An 8,816-nucleotide genomic window follows, 5' to 3' on the forward strand; every position below is an offset into this window, starting at 1 on the left:
GTAAAGTCACTTTTAAAATCCAATCTCGACCCAAGAACCACCACAAGTTAATGGAACATTTCAGTCTAGTTTCCAAAATCTTTTTTTTCCTGCCACACAACCAAGGTACATTCCACTGACAACCAGATTACATCCACTCCAGTCCCATTCCCTCAGCAATCTTACCTCAGCGCAGGGCCAATCTGGAGCAGGGAGCAGGGTCCAATCACCACTCAATCCTCTCGTTCTTATCCTCCACTGAGCTCTGGGCTACATGTCTCAACGCCCCAGCCTCTCTCTCTCTGTCTCTCTCTCTCTGTCTCTGTCTCTCTCTCTCCAGCAGTTCTAAATCCAGGTCAGCAGTCTCTTCCTCCTCTGCACACAGCCTTGTCTTCCAGCGCTGTCAGCACAGCAACAGCCCATACCAAAGTGGGGACAGTAAAAACCAGAGAGGTGTGTCTCTGTGTGTGTGAGAGGGAGGGTTTAGGGTGTGTGTGTGTGTGTGTGTGTGTGTGTGTGTGTGTATGTGGAGGGCAGCCCAACAACCAGATGGCCATCCCACTCCTCTCCCACCCCCTAAGTACCCCCCACCCCCACCCCATCTCAAAGCCCACCCCCTAACCCCTAGAGCAGCCACTAAGGACGGGCTTCTCCCCCTGGGTGACCCTCCCCTCGCACTTCAAACACACTTCAAATGAGAACCACCAGTGAGGGAGTCAAGCCAACAGGAACTCCGCTTGACGAGCGCATCGGCGGTGCCACAGCTAGGGTTACCACATTGACCGCCCCGCATCCACAATGGGCTTCGCATTACATTCTTCACTTTCCCCCTCGCAATAAGCTCCCAAGAAAGGAGAGAGGTGGTGAACGTTTCTCAGGGTGGTTCCGTCGGTTATATCGAGACATCTGATCGAATGGGACTTATTCCGTTGTTGCTTCAAGTGGTTTTATAAATGGAAGGCTTCTATCAGACAGTCTCGGTGTGAGAGAGGCTGACTGCTCCATGCCACCTATAATACTAGCATGCCATCCAACAGAATCACCACCCTCAACACCTAGCCGCTGTGCATGCCATCCAACAGAAACACCACCCTCAACACCTAGCCGCTGACTATTTGCATGAGTCCCTGCAGCAGTCTATGTGCAAATGAACTACTTCTACTAGGAAGCTCCCTCGTCAGTGTTGTCTCAAGGGGATAAAAGCGTTGGAGAACTAAACACCAAAAACGGATGTTTCAGATCACACTCATACTGTCACAAAGTTACAGGTGAATCAGATCTACCACACTAACTAAACCCTTGCTATTCTTCGATATGAGGACCAAGGGCAATGATGCACAATATGACAGTTGGCTATACGACATTAGCATTAGCATAGTTGTCATTAGCTAGTAGCTAGCTGCCAGTTGTAGCAGGCTTCAGTGAAACTCCCTGGAAAGGATCCTGACCTCTCAGTCTCCTTCACCTCCTGAGGAATGTCAGAAGGTGAGGCTTTTCCTGTTGCCTCTGAAAACAGACAGTGTTCGGGTCAAACTCTGGACACTTGTACCCACAGCTTCTTCCGGGGTGGAGGAAGTAGACTTATAATGTCTATCTGATCTCAGAGTTAATCTCACTTAGAGACAATTGAAGACCCAGTGTTGTGTTATTGTTTTGTTTATCACCAAGCAACAAGCAACCCCTATACTTAATTCAGAGTAATGCTACAGAGACTTTAATGTACACCAATCACACTTTAAGAACATATTTCTAATTTCTAATTATCTATAATTATAATTTTGTTTATTACCAGATACAGGGTGTGTGTTTTGAAGGTAGTGGTTACACGTGTGTGTGTGTGTGTGTGTGTGTGTGTGTGTGTGTGTGTGTGTGTGTGTGTGTATGTGTGTGTGTGTGTGTGTGTGTGCCTGCGTGCGTGTGTGTGTATGTGTGTGTGTGTGTGTGTGCGTGCGTGTGTGTGTGTGTGTGTGTGCGCACGTGCACAAAGCCATTGTAGCAGCCAAGGCCAGGCGGGCAAGGAGGCCCATTCACAGCAGGTCCCCGGGTCCAACGCAGCCCTTTGTGCTGATCCAAAAGACTTGGCGACCGCTCCATTAGCAAGTCTTAAAGGGGCGGGACAGCTCTGCATCCTGCCTCCAGGGCATTCAAGAAATACACGATGGAAAAGCACAAAACATTATTATCCAACAATTACAGAGAAGATTTTGAAGTATACGGGTATGAAAAACTAGCCTGAAGTTCTGTATTCTGTGAGGCAAATAGTTCTCATTTGCGTCCAGTGTTAAAATGTAGAGTACTGGCTCTTGTGGAACCAGCACACACGCCCGAACAGGGCGAATATCTCCTGAGGTTACTGACAATTCTTCAAATCTTTGCTAAACAATCCTAAGTGCTTTAAGACTTAAGAGTGATATCCCACCGACTACACCATAGAACATTCAACTGCCAAGAATGGGCTTCATCTCCTCATCATAGTCCTCTTGATGCTCTACAAGTCTATTGTTAGAGTGGGCTCTCATTTCACAGTTCAAGGTTCACCTTGGATACTTGAGAAATATAAAGTCAGACACAGCCCAACATCCCTGACCTTTCACCTCCGAGGGCACCAGATGACCCATAAATCTCTCCCCCTGGGGCTTTACGGCTGGCTGTCACAGCCACAACGACCTGAACAGCACCTCACACCTGGTCCACACCTTCTCAACGCAGTAAAAACACCACCCAGCGCCTCTGCCCCCTCTGCAGCTAGCATGCTAGGGATGACAATGACAGGACAGGGCCCACGTCAGAACCAACGCCCCACAGTAAACACGCATTCTTCTGTGGTCAGAACTCGCCTCGCCCTTGAGAACAGGCCCATAAAACCAAGCCGCAGAATGTGCAGAAGCTTGGCCTGGTGTGGTTTGTTGGCGTATACCAGCTAGCAGAACAGTGGTGATCCTCCTGGGGATGATATACTCCAGCAGAGATCCTCTCAGCTGTGGGAATATAGGTCGATTGTTATGAACTATTGCCTAATGTGAATCTCTATTCATATCAGTCGAATGCAGTCGCTCACCCAGGCTGGAGGCGGCAGAGGGGTGGGATCTGTGGCAGTCTACGATGAGCTACTACAGCCCTGAATGTGTAAGTGTTTACTGTCCTTCACAGCCATTGTTGCGGAATGGCACCCACTGATGTGTGAGTTACCTTATCATAAAAGTAGGGATGTCTCAAGGCTTAAATGACTTGCCAATGGGTATTAGCAGGACACAAACTCAACAAAAGCCGGAGTCATAAAGGCCAGTAAAAGCCTATCACTGTACTGTAATAACAATCCTTTTATGCCTTGAAAGGCAGACGAAAAAGGTCAACTGGTGGAGCAGTCAGTGCATTGATATTGACTTAGTTAGATTGCTGCTGACAACCCCAGGTCAGACTGTGGGCTTGTGAGCCCTATAACCCTCAGATAACCCCTTTTACCGTTTTCACACTGACACACCGGAGAGCACAGAGCCTGCTGTTATTTTTCTGTCAAACTTTGTCCTTGTTGATGTCAGTTGTTAATGCTGTTAAATTGGCGGTTTGTTGAATAATGTATTATATATGCACACTTGACCTTGTTTAAAGCAATTATGCACTTCAAGCATCCGAAGAGAAAAGATTAAAGAGTTATTTCTTTTGCATTTTTTTGCATAGTTCTCTGCTTAAAGGATCCCCGAGGAGTTTATTTTTGGTTACGAAACAGTCTCATTTTAATGTGGGTGAATCTACATTACCCACACTTGTTTATGTGTCCATTTTCAACAAATGTTGTTTCTTCTATGTAGTTTATTTTTAGATTATTATTTTGTGGTCGGGTCGTCCAGAACTTCCTTGGAATGACGAAAAAATTTGCTGCAGTAGCTTACGGCGCTGACAAGAGACAGTGCGAGCATATATATACCGTTATATATTGTCAAAAGTAACGTTACTAGTAAGACCTATGTAATTACCTCGTCAGTGGCCATCGTTCCGTCTTCAAAACACCTGGCTCAGGTAGCTCAGGAAGGGAGGCTCATGGGAAATGTGGTCTTTTTGGGCGGAAAACACTTCCGCTTCCCTCGTAGGGCCTTTAACAAAAGATGATTGGAAATGTCCATGCTATGCTATAATGAGATCAAAAGAATATGAAAAGTATGAAGCTGATTCTACTGTAGATTATATTAGATCTACTGTATTCTAAGTGTAATTTGAGACCTGCGTGGCATTATATGCATTAGGCCTGCATAAATGTTTTGCATAGTTCTCTGCTTAAAAAAAGATGATTGGATGTCCATGCTATGCTATAAAGAGATCAAAAAAATTTACAAAATAATTTCACCAGTGCTATATCACTCAAGGCTCATTTAGGCATAAACAAAGACTTTCCTAATTCTTAACACTTCAGGATTGGATTACAGCTCAAAATGGTATTACTGTATTACTGTAAACTATGTGAGCAAAACAAAACCTTGATTCATTACATGTCAGTGAAGGGAACAATACAGTGTAGTATGTCACAGTTCCACTGATATGAATAAAGATATACATCAGGCAATAGTTCAACCTATCAACCTATTTTCCCACAGCTGAGAGGATCTGCTGAAGAGTATGAAGCTGATTCTACTGTATTCTATTTGATCTACTGTATTCTAAGTGTAATATGAGACCAGTGTAGTACTGTATTCATTAGGCCGACATAAATGTCTTCATAGCCCATCACTAACTGCACTAGCCTCATGGGGCGCTATATCTTTCTCCACTTTATAATACTAACGCCACTGTCAAACCACATCAGCAACACTGCTGGAATGTAGGATAGGGGCAGGTCATCGTATTTCACCCGCGATGTGACCCCCCCTGGCCGAGTTGTGAAGGCTGGACCTCATTGGGAACAATGGGAAGTGGAGCGACAGAGTTCCCGGGGCTGTAAAAGAGAGGAAGGCCCTTTATTTGAGGACACTTTAGCTCAACAAAGCCTGTGGCAGTCTACACACAGGCAGTCTACACACAGGCAGTCTACACACAGGCAGTCTACACACAGGCAGTCTACACACAGGCAGTCTACACACAGAGGAGACCCGGACCGGAATGGGACTCTCCACACTTCTCACCCACAAAAGTGCTGCATCAGCAAAGGGCAAACCCTGTCATGTGTGGTCCCTACAAACTGTGAAGACTATGAACGGACACGTTAGCTTTAAGGTGACGTTCAACTTTGACGTTTCTTTACAACTTCCTTATAATTTTCCTTGTTTTTTTTCATGTTGTTTCTCTTTTTTGGGGATATGTTGGAATTTCATATGAACCAATCAGGTTTGGGCATGTACATTCAGTGCTTGATAGATGTGTTCCCGATGTAACAGCTCTGTGTCAGTCCAGGTTCAAAAGGTGAAACCCACTCTCCATGAATGACCTTTGACACCTCACTGGACTTGGAGGTCACCTTAGCTTCAGAACATTTGACATGCAAACCGCTCCAACGCCACAAACCTTCCCACACATCTGGGCTTTGCTCTCAAACTCGCCTCAGAGTTCAACACTTTATCTGAGCATGATGAGAGAACCATTTCCTGTTCGGTTTTCGCCCCAAGCTAAACTGGCATATGAGCAGACCGCCTTTTAGAATGTACATGGGTGTGAGTGCTCCGAACTATTCAGTTTAAGAAGAAGAGGCAGTAAAAAGAAACAACTCTTTCCCACACATGGAAGCATTTTCCACACGCAAGGCTTCAAAAGGCAACCATTGCATTCAACAATACTCTGAAACAGTTAAACGCTTCTCAGTCACTATCCCACTAATCATTAACATTCCTGGAGAAACACTTCGTTACAGTCTTTTATAACTGGCTAATTAAACACATGCTCCAGTGCCATTGCACAGAGGGGACTCAGACTGCTGTAAGTGGGGATGCTTCTTTCTGGCCGTGCTTAATTGGACACAATTTAAGTCATTAAGGTGGTAGTAAAAAAAAAAGCAGAAAGAAGAGAAAGAGGCTGAATTATACCCCTGCCTCCATGGCCTCCCAATAGCTGTGATGTTGACCCCTTCACCCCGTCATGTGGCTAGCGGTCACAGGTACCGAGCAGGGGGCCGCGGGGGTCAGAGGGGACATTGACGTCGACGGACCAGACCCTTTTATTAGATGCTCTTCGGGGCATGGCTGGAGCATCCAGTCGGACGGTTAGCACAGACCGGCTGAGCAGACCGCTCGTTTGACCGTGGCCGTGGGCAGGCTGGGGTCATCTCCCCGGTCACCCTGGAGACCAGGCATGCAGCTGGGGTCCCATTGTGGAACCCCTGTAAAAGGACTATGGACCATCGGGGCAGAGGGAGATGTCACTGGACCAGGATGACTGAAGTTTATAGGGGTGCAGACAAAGACATTAAGATAAGGCCTACAATTCCGCGAACAAATACGTCAATCCCATGAAGACAAACCCAAGACGGTATCTGGTTAGGGTCTGCATCCCAGTGAAGGACCCCAGAGCTGTGAGTCAGAGAAACAGACATAGGCCAGGCTTGGGTCATTAGTGTCCTTTAGGAGCTCAATGCCTAGAAGCTTCAGCCCTATGGGGACTTTATATGAGGAGTGGAAAACAGGACACCGGTGCACGCCTGTCTTATCACCCCTGCAGATTAGGGATGCCATTCCCCACACAGCCCAGGGCTTATTCTTAGAAACCTGGCCTGGCTCCCACTATGGCCCCTTCTGTCAGCAGCTCGGCGTTATTGTTGGAGCTGCTAATACTGAGGTCACTAATGACGGCTAAATGATTTCAATCAACTCTCATGGGCGTGTTTTTAGCGCGAGCCTGCGAGCATGCTAGCTCACGCTGCAGAACCGATCAGCGTCATGGCATTTAAATGGGAATTGTTGATCCTTTGTGACCAGCTGGACAACTTGTATGAATTACTTTCACATTACTGAGCCATGTGCTGCGCCGTCTGAAAATGTGCGCACAAGCGAGCCCTGGCACACATAGGGAAACACATCTGGTTTGTTGCTCCTCTGTTTTCTTTTGGAGCCCAGCCCCTAACAGGAAGACAGTGTGAGCATACCAAACAAAAGCCTCGCCTCTTTGAACTCTCCTCTCTCTAGGAGCTGCAGCGGAGGTCGCGGTGTGCAAACGAATCGCTCTTTGTCATCGCGCCGGGGCTATTGTGGGCCTTGAGGGCTCGCTCTGCGAGTTACGTCCTCGGCTGGCCTCTCCGTCAATATTGACCCACCTGTACGTTAGCCCGCCGGCCGCCCACTGTCCCTGCCTGTGACGTAGTGGTCACTTCCACCGGATGACAACTGACATCCTCTACATGTGGAGACACATCAGCACCCCGAGGGGGAGATACCAATCACATCTGCCCTCCTAAGAATCTTATCTAATACCTTCTTAAAATTATAAATGTCTTATCTTAACAGTCGTATTTTGTATATGACTGGCTTGTGTGTTATTTCCTGCAGGAAAGAAACTTGATTCGTTGGTAAGCCAATTGGATAGAAGTGATTAAATTGTCTGACTGGGGTGGACGTACCAGTATTCTTTCTCAGCACTGGCACAGCCCATCCCTTAATGGTGACATGTTATTCATAGGCACATGGCCCGTGACACAATGGTATCAGCTGTTGACACGTTAGCTTTTCATTGCTTACAAGAGGCCTGACTGTGTGACTCAGTCAGTGTGAAATCGAATCTGAGGACAGAGAGAAAGAATGAGATGGAGAGAGAGAGAGAGGAGAGAGAGGAGAGAGAGAGAGAGGAGAGAGAGAGAGAGAAAGCAGTCACACCCCTACCATTCTCCTTCCCATCGGAGGACAGGTGACTGTATCCACATTCAAGGCGTTAATGATGGCCGCCGTCGCGCCACGGTTTCATTCTGCTCTCTCTGTTCTCCTCCTTTGCAGAGTCTTCGTAGGAGCAGCTCTCTGGTCATCACTCAGAACGTGTGTGACAGGTATCAGTGGACCACACCTCCAGACCTAATCTAATACCCAGAGATTCTCCTGGAGCGTGGCGGAGAGAAACATCAAGCGATCCATTGTCCAGGCATCAACGCCGGATTGTAGCGTCGAAGAGCATCTCTGGAGGCGTGTTGTGTGGAAGATCATGTTAGGGAATTATCCCGGCGCCAGAGGATCACAGCGGCAGAGGGTAGAGTGCAGAGAGAGACGTTTGTCAGTCTTTTACAAGGGTTAAAAGGGGATGTTTCAAGTTTGCTCCTATCAATTATTATTCAGAGTAATAGACTCCTTTAGAATCTAAGGACAGATAAAAGTCTGTTCTATGTGCCACTCTTGATGGATTTTGGCACTTTGATAAATAACGACAATATGGCCACTATGGAGAGTCTAGGTTGGCAGCTATTCAAAAAACGTCCTCAGTAATACAGTTGTAGTAACACAGAAGTACATGTTTTGAGTACAGAGCGGACGTTGTTCTACCAACGCCCAGATATGAGAGAAAAGTTTTGGCCGCCGCCCAAACAACCGTCCCCGACGAGTAACCTTTCAGTCGAAATCCCAGGAAATACCTCTGCTGCCTGTATAAAAACATGCCCAAGTGTCCATTTTTAAATCCCTTTGACCTTTTCCATATCATCAATTCTGCCGGGCTGACAATGCCAACAGGGGCTGCAGGCATGGGACCCACAGGAAGAGGGGGGGGGGGGTGTTTTGCATACTTCCAACCAGGGGTCCGGAAAGCTCCAAACGAATCCCCTGTAGTGGACCAGGGAAATGAGCTGTGCTCTTTAATGGCTATCTCAGAGTAATGTGTTTTCTTTGCTTCTCTCCCCGTGACGCTGTGATTGCTCGGGTCCCCGTAGATGGAGGGGTACG

The sequence above is a fragment of the Borostomias antarcticus genome (assembly GCF_949987555.1).
Source record: "Borostomias antarcticus genome assembly, chromosome: 18".
Lineage (NCBI taxonomy): Eukaryota > Metazoa > Chordata > Actinopteri > Stomiiformes > Stomiidae > Borostomias > Borostomias antarcticus.